Here is a 21,905-nt window from a genome sequence, read left to right as displayed (position 1 = left end):
CCTAACCCTAACCCTAACCCTAACCCTAACCCTAACCCTAACCCTAACCCTAACCCTAACCCCCCTGAGGGAATGCAGGGGTGCATAACTGCCGAACACCCCGCACCCTGGGACTAAGGGCCAAACATTGATGCCCCCAACTACTGATTGACGGGGAGGAGATCTGAGCGTCTGAAATAATGATTCACGGCACCGGGTGGCGAAGCCGGCACTGTCATTGCAGTTCTCACTTCATGGATGACATAGCGTCAGCAGACACTGTGAACGGTGATTGTTGTTGGCCTAGCATTCTTAATAATTCCTAACCCTAGGAGTTGCCTGTTACGTGCCCTACTCCACCACCGAGATTGGGAGGGGAGGGTGCATGGGAAGCTCGAGTTGATCTTAGCTCGCCCTGGGGGCCTAGTCCTCACTCACTAGGAACACGGCCTGGATGCCCGTCGGAGGGGACTCCCCCCCTCGCAACTGACACCCAGCACCGATACACTCACACACACGCACACCATGCACTAGAAGCAGTAGCCAAACAAACCCTCCGCAACACTACTCGCCTGAGACACACCCGGGGAATACAGGGAGTTGCCCCCCATCTATACATAAATGGGCAAGTGGTGGTAATGATGGTAGTTACAGTTCGCTTAGTTCGCAGTACTATCATTATTATTATCATTGCTTATAAACAAATAGAATTAAATAAAAAAGTCCCACTGCCCGCGCACATGCGGACGACCGCTGCACGCCGCCGCTCCACCGCCACAGCCAAACCCATGCGGCATGCGCACTCACGTTCACACACTCATCACTACACAGCCCGCCGCTCATTGTTTGTCCGGGGGTGGGGTGCAGGTCCACCCCTTAATAAAACTCAAATGTGCCTATAATTGCTACCACCGTGCTGGCATCACTGCTGTAAAAATACACCCATAGATATAGAAAATAGCGTTCACCGTGCATGACACAGAACACACTCCTCAGAAAGGAGCCCAGCGAGACAAGGAACACGACTCCACAGTGCACGCTGCCACATTTGAACTCAACAAACACAAACAAAAAAGGAAAACCTAAACAACAACAACTACCGCACAGCACTAAACGTACCAGATATAAAATCTTGAATCATGAAGAAATGGCCTTCAGCCACCATTGTAGATGGACAATGCGGCTCCAGACGAAGACGACGACGGACGCGCGAGAACCAAAGGGCAACCACAGAGCCCGCAACCACGCAGAAGAAACTGAAGCCAACCACATAGCACAACACACGACAAACAATAAAATTTAGGAAACAAACACTATAATTAAACCGTCTCCCGCAAACAACTACTAACCCATGGACACGCCGCCAATGTAGGCCCCTGAATACTGCCCAAACCCTTACCCCAACCCAAACCACCACACTGCTTGCAATAAATTAAAAATTTACCCCGCACATAATTACTAACCCGTACACATGCCGCAAACACTAACCCATAGACGCCACGCAAACACTCACCAATGGACCCACTGCACAACCCCTAACCCAACTGCAACTATCCCTAACCCTAACCCAAACCCTAAAAATCTACACCACTTGCAACGAACAAAAAAATCATTCACCCCATACGCAATTACAAATCCATGGGTGCGTGGCAAACACTAACCCATGGGTATGTGGCAAATACTAATCCATAGGTATGGGGCAAATACTAACCCGTAGACACTACGCAATTACTAACCCATAGGTAGGTAGCAAATACTAACCCATAGACACTACACAACTATTAATTAATGGGCTAGTGCAAACACTCACCAATGGACCCAGTGCACAACCCCTAACCCAACTGCAACTATCCCTAACCCTAACCCAAACCCTAAAAATCTACACCACTTGCAACGAACGAAAAATTTATTCACCCCATACGCAATTACAAATCCATAGGTGTGTGGCAAACACTAACCCATGGGCATGTGGCAAATACTAATCCATAGGTATGGGGCAAATACTAACCCATAGACACTACGCAATTACTAACCCATAGGTAGGTAGCAAATGCTAACCCATAGACACTACACAACTATTAATCAATGGGGTAGTGCACCACCCCAACCCTGACCCCAACTCTGGCCCCAAACCCTAACCCTAAAAAACACCACACCACTTACGAATCAAATTTATCCCACTCGCAATCACTAATGCGTAGATATGACGCTATTACTAACCCATAAACGCCGCACAAATATTAATAATTATATATCCACAAGCCTACGAAATAAAATAATGTAAGGGGATGGCCACCCGAACACCAACTGCATGCCTACAGGACACTACAGCAGGCACATACCTGCTCCAACTGGAGAAAGCACCGTAGAGACGAGTTGATAGACAAGCGACAGCTACGAGATTCAATTTCAAATCTCACACGGCGACACCAACTGGACTCCTAAAACTGAGCGCCGCAGCGCGAGCAAACAACAACTAGAGAACGGACCGCCAAACTGACGCGACCAGTGCACACCACGACTACCCTCGCACGAACGCTGATACGCAGCAGGAACACCTCAGCACAGATAAACTAGACAATAGCACACTGACTGATACACTGGACTAGCACAACTAAAGACAACTCAAGAAAATACTTAGATCCTGCACTAAAACAAAGAACACTGATAGATCCAAGGCAAAAAAATAAATAAACAGACTAGCACTAGTACTACTACTACCATGACTACGAACGCGACTGAGCTGAGTACTAAATAAGACGCTAGAGCACGCGACCTAAAAATAACTACTAAGAAGCAGTCAGGTGACAGCACGTACACTGACTGTCATGTGACACGGCACGTGCACTGACTGTTTCTCACACACAAACTACAGCTAGTACAGGTAGCCTAGATACCGACGAGGCGCGTTCACACCGCGCACAAATTAAACTGTGCCATGCCAGGACGATTAGTAGGGCACACAGCCACAGGACCAATACTACTACTCTAACCGTAAACCCAACACGCATGCGTGCAAACAAAAGAGCGGGAAAACAACCACCCGCCAGTACTGACCAGTAGAAAGACCAACTGCCAAGAAAAAAGACAACGATTTCCTACACTATAGCCAAGGGAGTAAGTTGGGGAAAAATGACTCTACTGAAGTAGCAAATCTTGTACTGATCAACAAACTAGCTGACACCACTAACAGGCCCAAACCTTGGACAACTATGTGCCCAATGTGGAGCGGGGGGTTCCGATGGAGGAGGTACTGGGAGGCTGGAAGGACAACTCATCACGGACACCATCTGATCAAGATCTCTGCTTTCTTGTCCTACTGCTCATGCCCGCCGATGGATTATCCAATGGAACCAGGTGAGAAACAACTCACCCCATACAATGCCCTCTCCCCCTGAATTTTCCTGCACAAATTTAATTAAATTTTCTGGTTCCCTCAGTACCCATGCATGGTCGGCGGGCGACAAATTTTTCAACCCCTGAGCAACATAAATCTGAACCTTGACCACACTCCACACAGGAGCAATTGATGCATGAATTATAGGGAACTGTTGTGTCTGGTCCACTTTGCTGTGTATTTGCACCTGAGTTGTCGTACCGTGTCCAGGAACCTCCTGCCTACCTCCGTCGTAACCCCCGGCCCCCTCTGTTCCTAATTCCATAAACACTCTTTCTTGAGTGCAGTCCCATATATCAAGGTTTGTATCGTACAGCGTGCCTCCACACACACGCACCCACACGCACACGCACACACACACACACACACACATCTGCCCATACCAAATGACACAGGGGAGGTGGGGGGGGGGAAAGATAGAGCACTAACAGCCCACCCAACATAACTGGGACCCCACCCATACACAAATCCGGGGGGGGGGTGGCTCTGTCTCTCGCCACACGGGCTGGCACATGGCGGCGGGACACAAACCTATAATCATTATTTCAACAGGAAATAATAATAACAATATCAAAAAAAAAAAATAAAAGATCGCCACATTCTATCCCTCATTGAGGTATGCACATGCAGTACATCTAGCCGATAGAGGCGGGGGTCAGACATAAATCTCACCCAGCAGTGCCCACAAATTAACCCCAAACTATAACCGCTTTTGAGTCTGGATGTATTGGTCATTAGGACTGATACTGAGAGCCTGCCACGAGCAGTGTTCCCCAAACGACTCCAGGTAAAAGAAAATATATATTTGAATATATTTTAAACAAATTAGCAATTTGCTGTGCACTGTGACCTGACCCGTGCCTCCCATAAGAGTGGGATGGGTGCCCATAGACCAGCTAGGAGAATGCCTGAGGGAATGCAGGGGTGCATAACTGCCGAACACCCCGCACCCTGGGACTAAGGGCCAAACATTGATGCCCCCAACTACTGATTGACGGGGAGGAGATCTGAGCGTCTGAAATAATGATTCACGGCACCGGGTGGCGAAGCCGGCACTGTCATTGCAGTTCTCACTTCATGGATGACATAGCGTCAGCAGACACTGTGAACGGTGATTGTTGTTGGCCTAGCATTCTTAATAATTCCTAACCCTAGGAGTTGCCTGTTACGTGCCCTACTCCACCACCGAGATTGGGAGGGGAGGGTGCATGGGAAGCTCGAGTTGATCTTAGCTCGCCCTGGGGGCCTAGTCCTCACTCACTAGGAACACGGCCTGGATGCCCGTCGGAGGGGACTCCCCCCCTCGCAACTGACACCCAGCACCGATACACTCACACACACGCACACCATGCACTAGAAGCAGTAGCCAAACAAACCCTCCGCAACACTACTCGCCTGAGACACACCCGGGGAATACAGGGAGTTGCCCCCCATCTATACATAAATGGGCAAGTGGTGGTAATGATGGTAGTTACAGTTCGCTTAGTTCGCAGTACTATCATTATTATTATCATTGCTTATAAACAAATAGAATTAAATAAAAAAGTCCCACTGCCCGCGCACATGCGGACGACCGCTGCACGCCGCCGCTCCACCGCCACAGCCAAACCCATGCGGCATGCGCACTCACGTTCACACACTCATCACTACACAGCCCGCCGCTCATTGTTTGTCCGGGGGTGGGGTGCAGGTCCACCCCTTAATAAAACTCAAATGTGCCTATAATTGCTACCACCGTGCTGGCATCACTGCTGTAAAAATACACCCATAGATATAGAAAATAGCGTTCACCGTGCATGACACAGAACACACTCCTCAGAAAGGAGCCCAGCGAGACAAGGAACACGACTCCACAGTGCACGCTGCCACATTTGAACTCAACAAACACAAACAAAAAAGGAAAACCTAAACAACAACAACTACCGCACAGCACTAAACGTACCAGATATAAAATCTTGAATCATGAAGAAATGGCCTTCAGCCACCATTGTAGATGGACAATGCGGCTCCAGACGAAGACGACGACGGACGCGCGAGAACCAAAGGGCAACCACAGAGCCCGCAACCACGCAGAAGAAACTGAAGCCAACCACATAGCACAACACACGACAAACAATAAAATTTAGGAAACAAACACTATAATTAAACCGTCTCCCGCAAACAACTACTAACCCATGGACACGCCGCCAATGTAGGCCCCTGAATACTGCCCAAACCCTTACCCCAACCCAAACCACCACACTGCTTGCAATAAATTAAAAATTTACCCCGCACATAATTACTAACCCGTACACATGCCGCAAACACTAACCCATAGACGCCACGCAAACACTCACCAATGGACCCACTGCACAACCCCTAACCCAACTGCAACTATCCCTAACCCTAACCCAAACCCTAAAAATCTACACCACTTGCAACGAACAAAAAAATCATTCACCCCATACGCAATTACAAATCCATGGGTGCGTGGCAAACACTAACCCATGGGTATGTGGCAAATACTAATCCATAGGTATGGGGCAAATACTAACCCGTAGACACTACGCAATTACTAACCCATAGGTAGGTAGCAAATACTAACCCATAGACACTACACAACTATTAATTAATGGGCTAGTGCAAACACTCACCAATGGACCCAGTGCACAACCCCTAACCCAACTGCAACTATCCCTAACCCTAACCCAAACCCTAAAAATCTACACCACTTGCAACGAACGAAAAATTTATTCACCCCATACGCAATTACAAATCCATAGGTGTGTGGCAAACACTAACCCATGGGCATGTGGCAAATACTAATCCATAGGTATGGGGCAAATACTAACCCATAGACACTACGCAATTACTAACCCATAGGTAGGTAGCAAATGCTAACCCATAGACACTACACAACTATTAATCAATGGGGTAGTGCACCACCCCAACCCTGACCCCAACTCTGGCCCCAAACCCTAACCCTAAAAAACACCACACCACTTACGAATCAAATTTATCCCACTCGCAATCACTAATGCGTAGATATGACGCTATTACTAACCCATAAACGCCGCACAAATATTAATAATTATATATCCACAAGCCTACGAAATAAAATAATGTAAGGGGATGGCCACCCGAACACCAACTGCATGCCTACAGGACACTACAGCAGGCACATACCTGCTCCAACTGGAGAAAGCACCGTAGAGACGAGTTGATAGACAAGCGACAGCTACGAGATTCAATTTCAAATCTCACACGGCGACACCAACTGGACTCCTAAAACTGAGCGCCGCAGCGCGAGCAAACAACAACTAGAGAACGGACCGCCAAACTGACGCGACCAGTGCACACCACGACTACCCTCGCACGAACGCTGATACGCAGCAGGAACACCTCAGCACAGATAAACTAGACAATAGCACACTGACTGATACACTGGACTAGCACAACTAAAGACAACTCAAGAAAATACTTAGATCCTGCACTAAAACAAAGAACACTGATAGATCCAAGGCAAAAAAATAAATAAACAGACTAGCACTAGTACTACTACTACCATGACTACGAACGCGACTGAGCTGAGTACTAAATAAGACGCTAGAGCACGCGACCTAAAAATAACTACTAAGAAGCAGTCAGGTGACAGCACGTACACTGACTGTCATGTGACACGGCACGTGCACTGACTGTTTCTCACACACAAACTACAGCTAGTACAGGTAGCCTAGATACCGACGAGGCGCGTTCACACCGCGCACAAATTAAACTGTGCCATGCCAGGACGATTAGTAGGGCACACAGCCACAGGACCAATACTACTACTCTAACCGTAAACCCAACACGCATGCGTGCAAACAAAAGAGCGGGAAAACAACCACCCGCCAGTACTGACCAGTAGAAAGACCAACTGCCAAGAAAAAAGACAACGATTTCCTACACTATAGCCAAGGGAGTAAGTTGGGGAAAAATGACTCTACTGAAGTAGCAAATCTTGTACTGATCAACAAACTAGCTGACACCACTAACAGGCCCAAACCTTGGACAACTATGTGCCCAATGTGGAGCGGGGGGTTCCGATGGAGGAGGTACTGGGAGGCTGGAAGGACAACTCATCACGGACACCATCTGATCAAGATCTCTGCTTTCTTGTCCTACTGCTCATGCCCGCCGATGGATTATCCAATGGAACCAGGTGAGAAACAACTCACCCCATACAATGCCCTCTCCCCCTGAATTTTCCTGCACAAATTTAATTAAATTTTCTGGTTCCCTCAGTACCCATGCATGGTCGGCGGGCGACAAATTTTTCAACCCCTGAGCAACATAAATCTGAACCTTGACCACACTCCACACAGGAGCAATTGATGCATGAATTATAGGGAACTGTTGTGTCTGGTCCACTTTGCTGTGTATTTGCACCTGAGTTGTCGTACCGTGTCCAGGAACCTCCTGCCTACCTCCGTCGTAACCCCCGGCCCCCTCTGTTCCTAATTCCATAAACACTCTTTCTTGAGTGCAGTCCCATATATCAAGGTTTGTATCGTACAGCGTGCCTCCACACACACGCACCCACACGCACACGCACACACACACACACACACACATCTGCCCATACCAAATGACACAGGGGAGGTGGGGGGGGGGAAAGATAGAGCACTAACAGCCCACCCAACATAACTGGGACCCCACCCATACACAAATCCGGGGGGGGGGTGGCTCTGTCTCTCGCCACACGGGCTGGCACATGGCGGCGGGACACAAACCTATAATCATTATTTCAACAGGAAATAATAATAACAATATCAAAAAAAAAAAATAAAAGATCGCCACATTCTATCCCTCATTGAGGTATGCACATGCAGTACATCTAGCCGATAGAGGCGGGGGTCAGACATAAATCTCACCCAGCAGTGCCCACAAATTAACCCCAAACTATAACCGCTTTTGAGTCTGGATGTATTGGTCATTAGGACTGATACTGAGAGCCTGCCACGAGCAGTGTTCCCCAAACGACTCCAGGTAAAAGAAAATATATATTTGAATATATTTTAAACAAATTAGCAATTTGCTGTGCACTGTGACCTGACCCGTGCCTCCCATAAGAGTGGGATGGGTGCCCATAGACCAGCTAGGAGAATGCCTGAGGGAATGCAGGGGTGCATAACTGCCGAACACCCCGCACCCTGGGACTAAGGGCCAAACATTGATGCCCCCAACTACTGATTGACGGGGAGGAGATCTGAGCGTCTGAAATAATGATTCACGGCACCGGGTGGCGAAGCCGGCACTGTCATTGCAGTTCTCACTTCATGGATGACATAGCGTCAGCAGACACTGTGAACGGTGATTGTTGTTGGCCTAGCATTCTTAATAATTCCTAACCCTAGGAGTTGCCTGTTACGTGCCCTACTCCACCACCGAGATTGGGAGGGGAGGGTGCATGGGAAGCTCGAGTTGATCTTAGCTCGCCCTGGGGGCCTAGTCCTCACTCACTAGGAACACGGCCTGGATGCCCGTCGGAGGGGACTCCCCCCCTCGCAACTGACACCCAGCACCGATACACTCACACACACGCACACCATGCACTAGAAGCAGTAGCCAAACAAACCCTCCGCAACACTACTCGCCTGAGACACACCCGGGGAATACAGGGAGTTGCCCCCCATCTATACATAAATGGGCAAGTGGTGGTAATGATGGTAGTTACAGTTCGCTTAGTTCGCAGTACTATCATTATTATTATCATTGCTTATAAACAAATAGAATTAAATAAAAAAGTCCCACTGCCCGCGCACATGCGGACGACCGCTGCACGCCGCCGCTCCACCGCCACAGCCAAACCCATGCGGCATGCGCACTCACGTTCACACACTCATCACTACACAGCCCGCCGCTCATTGTTTGTCCGGGGGTGGGGTGCAGGTCCACCCCTTAATAAAACTCAAATGTGCCTATAATTGCTACCACCGTGCTGGCATCACTGCTGTAAAAATACACCCATAGATATAGAAAATAGCGTTCACCGTGCATGACACAGAACACACTCCTCAGAAAGGAGCCCAGCGAGACAAGGAACACGACTCCACAGTGCACGCTGCCACATTTGAACTCAACAAACACAAACAAAAAAGGAAAACCTAAACAACAACAACTACCGCACAGCACTAAACGTACCAGATATAAAATCTTGAATCATGAAGAAATGGCCTTCAGCCACCATTGTAGATGGACAATGCGGCTCCAGACGAAGACGACGACGGACGCGCGAGAACCAAAGGGCAACCACAGAGCCCGCAACCACGCAGAAGAAACTGAAGCCAACCACATAGCACAACACACGACAAACAATAAAATTTAGGAAACAAACACTATAATTAAACCGTCTCCCGCAAACAACTACTAACCCATGGACACGCCGCCAATGTAGGCCCCTGAATACTGCCCAAACCCTTACCCCAACCCAAACCACCACACTGCTTGCAATAAATTAAAAATTTACCCCGCACATAATTACTAACCCGTACACATGCCGCAAACACTAACCCATAGACGCCACGCAAACACTCACCAATGGACCCACTGCACAACCCCTAACCCAACTGCAACTATCCCTAACCCTAACCCAAACCCTAAAAATCTACACCACTTGCAACGAACAAAAAAATCATTCACCCCATACGCAATTACAAATCCATGGGTGCGTGGCAAACACTAACCCATGGGTATGTGGCAAATACTAATCCATAGGTATGGGGCAAATACTAACCCGTAGACACTACGCAATTACTAACCCATAGGTAGGTAGCAAATACTAACCCATAGACACTACACAACTATTAATTAATGGGCTAGTGCAAACACTCACCAATGGACCCAGTGCACAACCCCTAACCCAACTGCAACTATCCCTAACCCTAACCCAAACCCTAAAAATCTACACCACTTGCAACGAACGAAAAATTTATTCACCCCATACGCAATTACAAATCCATAGGTGTGTGGCAAACACTAACCCATGGGCATGTGGCAAATACTAATCCATAGGTATGGGGCAAATACTAACCCATAGACACTACGCAATTACTAACCCATAGGTAGGTAGCAAATGCTAACCCATAGACACTACACAACTATTAATCAATGGGGTAGTGCACCACCCCAACCCTGACCCCAACTCTGGCCCCAAACCCTAACCCTAAAAAACACCACACCACTTACGAATCAAATTTATCCCACTCGCAATCACTAATGCGTAGATATGACGCTATTACTAACCCATAAACGCCGCACAAATATTAATAATTATATATCCACAAGCCTACGAAATAAAATAATGTAAGGGGATGGCCACCCGAACACCAACTGCATGCCTACAGGACACTACAGCAGGCACATACCTGCTCCAACTGGAGAAAGCACCGTAGAGACGAGTTGATAGACAAGCGACAGCTACGAGATTCAATTTCAAATCTCACACGGCGACACCAACTGGACTCCTAAAACTGAGCGCCGCAGCGCGAGCAAACAACAACTAGAGAACGGACCGCCAAACTGACGCGACCAGTGCACACCACGACTACCCTCGCACGAACGCTGATACGCAGCAGGAACACCTCAGCACAGATAAACTAGACAATAGCACACTGACTGATACACTGGACTAGCACAACTAAAGACAACTCAAGAAAATACTTAGATCCTGCACTAAAACAAAGAACACTGATAGATCCAAGGCAAAAAAATAAATAAACAGACTAGCACTAGTACTACTACTACCATGACTACGAACGCGACTGAGCTGAGTACTAAATAAGACGCTAGAGCACGCGACCTAAAAATAACTACTAAGAAGCAGTCAGGTGACAGCACGTACACTGACTGTCATGTGACACGGCACGTGCACTGACTGTTTCTCACACACAAACTACAGCTAGTACAGGTAGCCTAGATACCGACGAGGCGCGTTCACACCGCGCACAAATTAAACTGTGCCATGCCAGGACGATTAGTAGGGCACACAGCCACAGGACCAATACTACTACTCTAACCGTAAACCCAACACGCATGCGTGCAAACAAAAGAGCGGGAAAACAACCACCCGCCAGTACTGACCAGTAGAAAGACCAACTGCCAAGAAAAAAGACAACGATTTCCTACACTATAGCCAAGGGAGTAAGTTGGGGAAAAATGACTCTACTGAAGTAGCAAATCTTGTACTGATCAACAAACTAGCTGACACCACTAACAGGCCCAAACCTTGGACAACTATGTGCCCAATGTGGAGCGGGGGGTTCCGATGGAGGAGGTACTGGGAGGCTGGAAGGACAACTCATCACGGACACCATCTGATCAAGATCTCTGCTTTCTTGTCCTACTGCTCATGCCCGCCGATGGATTATCCAATGGAACCAGGTGAGAAACAACTCACCCCATACAATGCCCTCTCCCCCTGAATTTTCCTGCACAAATTTAATTAAATTTTCTGGTTCCCTCAGTACCCATGCATGGTCGGCGGGCGACAAATTTTTCAACCCCTGAGCAACATAAATCTGAACCTTGACCACACTCCACACAGGAGCAATTGATGCATGAATTATAGGGAACTGTTGTGTCTGGTCCACTTTGCTGTGTATTTGCACCTGAGTTGTCGTACCGTGTCCAGGAACCTCCTGCCTACCTCCGTCGTAACCCCCGGCCCCCTCTGTTCCTAATTCCATAAACACTCTTTCTTGAGTGCAGTCCCATATATCAAGGTTTGTATCGTACAGCGTGCCTCCACACACACGCACCCACACGCACACGCACACACACACACACACACACATCTGCCCATACCAAATGACACAGGGGAGGTGGGGGGGGGGAAAGATAGAGCACTAACAGCCCACCCAACATAACTGGGACCCCACCCATACACAAATCCGGGGGGGGGGTGGCTCTGTCTCTCGCCACACGGGCTGGCACATGGCGGCGGGACACAAACCTATAATCATTATTTCAACAGGAAATAATAATAACAATATCAAAAAAAAAAAATAAAAGATCGCCACATTCTATCCCTCATTGAGGTATGCACATGCAGTACATCTAGCCGATAGAGGCGGGGGTCAGACATAAATCTCACCCAGCAGTGCCCACAAATTAACCCCAAACTATAACCGCTTTTGAGTCTGGATGTATTGGTCATTAGGACTGATACTGAGAGCCTGCCACGAGCAGTGTTCCCCAAACGACTCCAGGTAAAAGAAAATATATATTTGAATATATTTTAAACAAATTAGCAATTTGCTGTGCACTGTGACCTGACCCGTGCCTCCCATAAGAGTGGGATGGGTGCCCATAGACCAGCTAGGAGAATGCCTGAGGGAATGCAGGGGTGCATAACTGCCGAACACCCCGCACCCTGGGACTAAGGGCCAAACATTGATGCCCCCAACTACTGATTGACGGGGAGGAGATCTGAGCGTCTGAAATAATGATTCACGGCACCGGGTGGCGAAGCCGGCACTGTCATTGCAGTTCTCACTTCATGGATGACATAGCGTCAGCAGACACTGTGAACGGTGATTGTTGTTGGCCTAGCATTCTTAATAATTCCTAACCCTAGGAGTTGCCTGTTACGTGCCCTACTCCACCACCGAGATTGGGAGGGGAGGGTGCATGGGAAGCTCGAGTTGATCTTAGCTCGCCCTGGGGGCCTAGTCCTCACTCACTAGGAACACGGCCTGGATGCCCGTCGGAGGGGACTCCCCCCCTCGCAACTGACACCCAGCACCGATACACTCACACACACGCACACCATGCACTAGAAGCAGTAGCCAAACAAACCCTCCGCAACACTACTCGCCTGAGACACACCCGGGGAATACAGGGAGTTGCCCCCCATCTATACATAAATGGGCAAGTGGTGGTAATGATGGTAGTTACAGTTCGCTTAGTTCGCAGTACTATCATTATTATTATCATTGCTTATAAACAAATAGAATTAAATAAAAAAGTCCCACTGCCCGCGCACATGCGGACGACCGCTGCACGCCGCCGCTCCACCGCCACAGCCAAACCCATGCGGCATGCGCACTCACGTTCACACACTCATCACTACACAGCCCGCCGCTCATTGTTTGTCCGGGGGTGGGGTGCAGGTCCACCCCTTAATAAAACTCAAATGTGCCTATAATTGCTACCACCGTGCTGGCATCACTGCTGTAAAAATACACCCATAGATATAGAAAATAGCGTTCACCGTGCATGACACAGAACACACTCCTCAGAAAGGAGCCCAGCGAGACAAGGAACACGACTCCACAGTGCACGCTGCCACATTTGAACTCAACAAACACAAACAAAAAAGGAAAACCTAAACAACAACAACTACCGCACAGCACTAAACGTACCAGATATAAAATCTTGAATCATGAAGAAATGGCCTTCAGCCACCATTGTAGATGGACAATGCGGCTCCAGACGAAGACGACGACGGACGCGCGAGAACCAAAGGGCAACCACAGAGCCCGCAACCACGCAGAAGAAACTGAAGCCAACCACATAGCACAACACACGACAAACAATAAAATTTAGGAAACAAACACTATAATTAAACCGTCTCCCGCAAACAACTACTAACCCATGGACACGCCGCCAATGTAGGCCCCTGAATACTGCCCAAACCCTTACCCCAACCCAAACCACCACACTGCTTGCAATAAATTAAAAATTTACCCCGCACATAATTACTAACCCGTACACATGCCGCAAACACTAACCCATAGACGCCACGCAAACACTCACCAATGGACCCACTGCACAACCCCTAACCCAACTGCAACTATCCCTAACCCTAACCCAAACCCTAAAAATCTACACCACTTGCAACGAACAAAAAAATCATTCACCCCATACGCAATTACAAATCCATGGGTGCGTGGCAAACACTAACCCATGGGTATGTGGCAAATACTAATCCATAGGTATGGGGCAAATACTAACCCGTAGACACTACGCAATTACTAACCCATAGGTAGGTAGCAAATACTAACCCATAGACACTACACAACTATTAATTAATGGGCTAGTGCAAACACTCACCAATGGACCCAGTGCACAACCCCTAACCCAACTGCAACTATCCCTAACCCTAACCCAAACCCTAAAAATCTACACCACTTGCAACGAACGAAAAATTTATTCACCCCATACGCAATTACAAATCCATAGGTGTGTGGCAAACACTAACCCATGGGCATGTGGCAAATACTAATCCATAGGTATGGGGCAAATACTAACCCATAGACACTACGCAATTACTAACCCATAGGTAGGTAGCAAATGCTAACCCATAGACACTACACAACTATTAATCAATGGGGTAGTGCACCACCCCAACCCTGACCCCAACTCTGGCCCCAAACCCTAACCCTAAAAAACACCACACCACTTACGAATCAAATTTATCCCACTCGCAATCACTAATGCGTAGATATGACGCTATTACTAACCCATAAACGCCGCACAAATATTAATAATTATATATCCACAAGCCTACGAAATAAAATAATGTAAGGGGATGGCCACCCGAACACCAACTGCATGCCTACAGGACACTACAGCAGGCACATACCTGCTCCAACTGGAGAAAGCACCGTAGAGACGAGTTGATAGACAAGCGACAGCTACGAGATTCAATTTCAAATCTCACACGGCGACACCAACTGGACTCCTAAAACTGAGCGCCGCAGCGCGAGCAAACAACAACTAGAGAACGGACCGCCAAACTGACGCGACCAGTGCACACCACGACTACCCTCGCACGAACGCTGATACGCAGCAGGAACACCTCAGCACAGATAAACTAGACAATAGCACACTGACTGATACACTGGACTAGCACAACTAAAGACAACTCAAGAAAATACTTAGATCCTGCACTAAAACAAAGAACACTGATAGATCCAAGGCAAAAAAATAAATAAACAGACTAGCACTAGTACTACTACTACCATGACTACGAACGCGACTGAGCTGAGTACTAAATAAGACGCTAGAGCACGCGACCTAAAAATAACTACTAAGAAGCAGTCAGGTGACAGCACGTACACTGACTGTCATGTGACACGGCACGTGCACTGACTGTTTCTCACACACAAACTACAGCTAGTACAGGTAGCCTAGATACCGACGAGGCGCGTTCACACCGCGCACAAATTAAACTGTGCCATGCCAGGACGATTAGTAGGGCACACAGCCACAGGACCAATACTACTACTCTAACCGTAAACCCAACACGCATGCGTGCAAACAAAAGAGCGGGAAAACAACCACCCGCCAGTACTGACCAGTAGAAAGACCAACTGCCAAGAAAAAAGACAACGATTTCCTACACTATAGCCAAGGGAGTAAGTTGGGGAAAAATGACTCTACTGAAGTAGCAAATCTTGTACTGATCAACAAACTAGCTGACACCACTAACAGGCCCAAACCTTGGACAACTATGTGCCCAATGTGGAGCGGGGGGTTCCGATGGAGGAGGTACTGGGAGGCTGGAAGGACAACTCATCACGGACACCATCTGATCAAGATCTCTGCTTTCTTGTCCTACTGCTCATGCCCGCCGATGGATTATCCAATGGAACCAGGTGAGAAACAACTCACCCCATACAATGCCCTCTCCCCCTGAATTTTCCTGCACAAATTTAATTAAATTTTCTGGTTCCCTCAGTACCCATGCATGGTCGGCGGGCGACAAATTTTTCAACCCCTGAGCAACATAAATCTGAACCTTGACCACACTCCACACAGGAGCAATTGATGCATGAATTATAGGGAACTGTTGTGTCTGGTCCACTTTGCTGTGTATTTGCACCTGAGTTGTCGTACCGTGTCCAGGAACCTCCTGCCTACCTCCGTCGTAACCCCCGGCCCCCTCTGTTCCTAATTCCATAAACACTCTTTCTTGAGTGCAGTCCCATATATCAAGGTTTGTATCGTACAGCGTGCCTCCACACACACGCACCCACACGCACACGCACACACACACACACACACACATCTGCCCATACCAAATGACACAGGGGAGGTGGGGGGGGGGAAAGATAGAGCACTAACAGCCCACCCAACATAACTGGGACCCCACCCATACACAAATCCGGGGGGGGGGTGGCTCTGTCTCTCGCCACACGGGCTGGCACATGGCGGCGGGACACAAACCTATAATCATTATTTCAACAGGAAATAATAATAACAATATCAAAAAAAAAAAATAAAAGATCGCCACATTCTATCCCTCATTGAGGTATGCACATGCAGTACATCTAGCCGATAGAGGCGGGGGTCAGACATAAATCTCACCCAGCAGTGCCCACAAATTAACCCCAAACTATAACCGCTTTTGAGTCTGGATGTATTGGTCATTAGGACTGATACTGAGAGCCTGCCACGAGCAGTGTTCCCCAAACGACTCCAGGTAAAAGAAAATATATATTTGAATATATTTTAAACAAATTAGCAATTTGCTGTGCACTGTGACCTGACCCGTGCCTCCCATAAGAGTGGGATGGGTGCCCATAGACCAGCTAGGAGAATGCCTGAGGGAATGCAGGGGTGCATAACTGCCGAACACCCCGCACCCTGGGACTAAGGGCCAAACATTGATGCCCCCAACTACTGATTGACGGGGAGGAGATCTGAGCGTCTGAAATAATGATTCACGGCACCGGGTGGCGAAGCCGGCACTGTCATTGCAGTTCTCACTTCATGGATGACATAGCGTCAGCAGACACTGTGAACGGTGATTGTTGTTGGCCTAGCATTCTTAATAATTCCTAACCCTAGGAGTTGCCTGTTACGTGCCCTACTCCACCACCGAGATTGGGAGGGGAGGGTGCATGGGAAGCTCGAGTTGATCTTAGCTCGCCCTGGGGGCCTAGTCCTCACTCACTAGGAACACGGCCTGGATGCCCGTCGGAGGGGACTCCCCCCCTCGCAACTGACACCCAGCACCGATACACTCACACACACGCACACCATGCACTAGAAGCAGTAGCCAAACAAACCCTCCGCAACACTACTCGCCTGAGACACACCCGGGGAATACAGGGAGTTGCCCCCCATCTATACATAAATGGGCAAGTGGTGGTAATGATGGTAGTTACAGTTCGCTTAGTTCGCAGTACTATCATTATTATTATCATTGCTTATAAACAAATAGAATTAAATAAAAAAGTCCCACTGCCCGCGCACATGCGGACGACCGCTGCACGCCGCCGCTCCACCGCCACAGCCAAACCCATGCGGCATGCGCACTCACGTTCACACACTCATCACTACACAGCCCGCCGCTCATTGTTTGTCCGGGGGTGGGGTGCAGGTCCACCCCTTAATAAAACTCAAATGTGCCTATAATTGCTACCACCGTGCTGGCATCACTGCTGTAAAAATACACCCATAGATATAGAAAATAGCGTTCACCGTGCATGACACAGAACACACTCCTCAGAAAGGAGCCCAGCGAGACAAGGAACACGACTCCACAGTGCACGCTGCCACATTTGAACTCAACAAACACAAACAAAAAAGGAAAACCTAAACAACAACAACTACCGCACAGCACTAAACGTACCAGATATAAAATCTTGAATCATGAAGAAATGGCCTTCAGCCACCATTGTAGATGGACAATGCGGCTCCAGACGAAGACGACGACGGACGCGCGAGAACCAAAGGGCAACCACAGAGCCCGCAACCACGCAGAAGAAACTGAAGCCAACCACATAGCACAACACACGACAAACAATAAAATTTAGGAAACAAACACTATAATTAAACCGTCTCCCGCAAACAACTACTAACCCATGGACACGCCGCCAATGTAGGCCCCTGAATACTGCCCAAACCCTTACCCCAACCCAAACCACCACACTGCTTGCAATAAATTAAAAATTTACCCCGCACATAATTACTAACCCGTACACATGCCGCAAACACTAACCCATAGACGCCACGCAAACACTCACCAATGGACCCACTGCACAACCCCTAACCCAACTGCAACTATCCCTAACCCTAACCCAAACCCTAAAAATCTACACCACTTGCAACGAACAAAAAAATCATTCACCCCATACGCAATTACAAATCCATGGGTGCGTGGCAAACACTAACCCATGGGTATGTGGCAAATACTAATCCATAGGTATGGGGCAAATACTAACCCGTAGACACTACGCAATTACTAACCCATAGGTAGGTAGCAAATACTAACCCATAGACACTACACAACTATTAATTAATGGGCTAGTGCAAACACTCACCAATGGACCCAGTGCACAACCCCTAACCCAACTGCAACTATCCCTAACCCTAACCCAAACCCTAAAAATCTACACCACTTGCAACGAACGAAAAATTTATTCACCCCATACGCAATTACAAATCCATAGGTGTGTGGCAAACACTAACCCATGGGCATGTGGCAAATACTAATCCATAGGTATGGGGCAAATACTAACCCATAGACACTACGCAATTACTAACCCATAGGTAGGTAGCAAATGCTAACCCATAGACACTACACAACTATTAATCAATGGGGTAGTGCACCACCCCAACCCTGACCCCAACTCTGGCCCCAAACCCTAACCCTAAAAAACACCACACCACTTACGAATCAAATTTATCCCACTCGCAATCACTAATGCGTAGATATGACGCTATTACTAACCCATAAACGCCGCACAAATATTAATAATTATATATCCACAAGCCTACGAAATAAAATAATGTAAGGGGATGGCCACCCGAACACCAACTGCATGCCTACAGGACACTACAGCAGGCACATACCTGCTCCAACTGGAGAAAGCACCGTAGAGACGAGTTGATAGACAAGCGACAGCTACGAGATTCAATTTCAAATCTCACACGGCGACACCAACTGGACTCCTAAAACTGAGCGCCGCAGCGCGAGCAAACAACAACTAGAGAACGGACCGCCAAACTGACGCGACCAGTGCACACCACGACTACCCTCGCACGAACGCTGATACGCAGCAGGAACACCTCAGCACAGATAAACTAGACAATAGCACACTGACTGATACACTGGACTAGCACAACTAAAGACAACTCAAGAAAATACTTAGATCCTGCACTAAAACAAAGAACACTGATAGATCCAAGGCAAAAAAATAAATAAACAGACTAGCACTAGTACTACTACTACCATGACTACGAACGCGACTGAGCTGAGTACTAAATAAGACGCTAGAGCACGCGACCTAAAAATAACTACTAAGAAGCAGTCAGGTGACAGCACGTACACTGACTGTCATGTGACACGGCACGTGCACTGACTGTTTCTCACACACAAACTACAGCTAGTACAGGTAGCCTAGATACCGACGAGGCGCGTTCACACCGCGCACAAATTAAACTGTGCCATGCCAGGACGATTAGTAGGGCACACAGCCACAGGACCAATACTACTACTCTAACCGTAAACCCAACACGCATGCGTGCAAACAAAAGAGCGGGAAAACAACCACCCGCCAGTACTGACCAGTAGAAAGACCAACTGCCAAGAAAAAAGACAACGATTTCCTACACTATAGCCAAGGGAGTAAGTTGGGGAAAAATGACTCTACTGAAGTAGCAAATCTTGTACTGATCAACAAACTAGCTGACACCACTAACAGGCCCAAACCTTGGACAACTATGTGCCCAATGTGGAGCGGGGGGTTCCGATGGAGGAGGTACTGGGAGGCTGGAAGGACAACTCATCACGGACACCATCTGATCAAGATCTCTGCTTTCTTGTCCTACTGCTCATGCCCGCCGATGGATTATCCAATGGAACCAGGTGAGAAACAACTCACCCCATACAATGCCCTCTCCCCCTGAATTTTCCTGCACAAATTTAATTAAATTTTCTGGTTCCCTCAGTACCCATGCATGGTCGGCGGGCGACAAATTTTTCAACCCCTGAGCAACATAAATCTGAACCTTGACCACACTCCACACAGGAGCAATTGATGCATGAATTATAGGGAACTGTTGTGTCTGGTCCACTTTGCTGTGTATTTGCACCTGAGTTGTCGTACCGTGTCCAGGAACCTCCTGCCTACCTCCGTCGTAACCCCCGGCCCCCTCTGTTCCTAATTCCATAAACACTCTTTCTTGAGTGCAGTCCCATATATCAAGGTTTGTATCGTACAGCGTGCCTCCACACACACGCACCCACACGCACACGCACACACACACACACACACACATCTGCCCATACCAAATGACACAGGGGAGGTGGGGGGGGGGAAAGATAGAGCACTAACAGCCCACCCAACATAACTGGGACCCCACCCATACACAAATCCGGGGGGGGGGTGGCTCTGTCTCTCGCCACACGGGCTGGCACATGGCGGCGGGACACAAACCTATAATCATTATTTCAACAGGAAATAATAATAACAATATCAAAAAAAAAAAATAAAAGATCGCCACATTCTATCCCTCATTGAGGTATGCACATGCAGTACATCTAGCCGATAGAGGCGGGGGTCAGACATAAATCTCACCCAGCAGTGCCCACAAATTAACCCCAAACTATAACCGCTTTTGAGTCTGGATGTATTGGTCATTAGGACTGATACTGAGAGCCTGCCACGAGCAGTGTTCCCCAAACGACTCCAGGTAAAAGAAAATATATATTTGAATATATTTTAAACAAATTAGCAATTTGCTGTGCACTGTGACCTGACCCGTGCCTCCCATAAGAGTGGGATGGGTGCCCATAGACCAGCTAGGAGAATGCCTGAGGGAATGCAGGGGTGCATAACTGCCGAACACCCCGCACCCTGGGACTAAGGGCCAAACATTGATGCCCCCAACTACTGATTGACGGGGAGGAGATCTGAGCGTCTGAAATAATGATTCACGGCACCGGGTGGCGAAGCCGGCACTGTCATTGCAGTTCTCACTTCATGGATGACATAGCGTCAGCAGACACTGTGAACGGTGATTGTTGTTGGCCTAGCATTCTTAATAATTCCTAACCCTAACCCTAACCCTAACCCTAACCCTAACCCTAACCCTAACCCTAACCCTAACCCTAACCCTAACCCTAACCCTAACCCTAACCCTAACCCTAACCCTAACCCTAACCCTAACCCTAACCCTAACCCTAACCCTAACCCTAACCCTAACCCTAACCCTAACCCTAACCCTAACCCTAACCCTAACCCTAACCCTAACCCTAACCCTAACCCTAACCCTAACCCTAACCCTAACCCTAACCCTAACCCTAACCCTAACCCTAACCCTAACCCTAACCCTAACCCTAACCCTAACCCTAACCCTAACCCTAACCCTAACCCTAACCCTAACCCTAACCCTAACCCTAACCCTAACCCTAACCCTAACCCTAACCCTAACCCTAACCCTAACCCTAACCCTAACCCTAACCCTAACCCTAACCCTAACCCTAACCCTAACCCTAACCCTAACCCTAACCCTAACCCTAACCCTAACCCTAACCCTAACCCTAACCCTAACC

General features: G+C 48.2%; 1 long non-coding RNA gene across 5 annotated transcripts; it reads right to left on the bottom strand.

Moving 5' to 3' along the window:
* Positions 1-612: 612 nt before the first annotated feature.
* Positions 613-21,402, bottom strand: LOC135816239 (uncharacterized). 5 transcript variants are annotated; one of them, XR_010553364.1, is made up of 6 exons: positions 19,202-21,402; positions 14,982-18,115; positions 10,762-13,895; positions 6,542-9,675; positions 2,322-5,455; positions 613-1,235 (listed from the first exon to the last, which is right to left on the bottom strand). It is a non-coding gene; the product is annotated as an uncharacterized LOC135816239 (long non-coding RNA). The 5 variants fall into 5 exon arrangements; XR_010553362.1 differs by having other exon boundaries at positions 17,979-18,115; XR_010553366.1 differs by having other exon boundaries at positions 5,319-5,455; positions 17,979-18,115.
* Between the last annotated feature and the right edge of the window lie 503 nt (positions 21,403-21,905).

Source organism: Sycon ciliatum, chromosome 4 (assembly GCF_964019385.1).
Source record: "Sycon ciliatum chromosome 4, ocSycCili1.1, whole genome shotgun sequence".
Taxonomy (NCBI): domain Eukaryota; kingdom Metazoa; phylum Porifera; class Calcarea; order Leucosolenida; family Sycettidae; genus Sycon; species Sycon ciliatum.
This window is presented reverse-complemented; position numbering and strand designations above follow the sequence as displayed.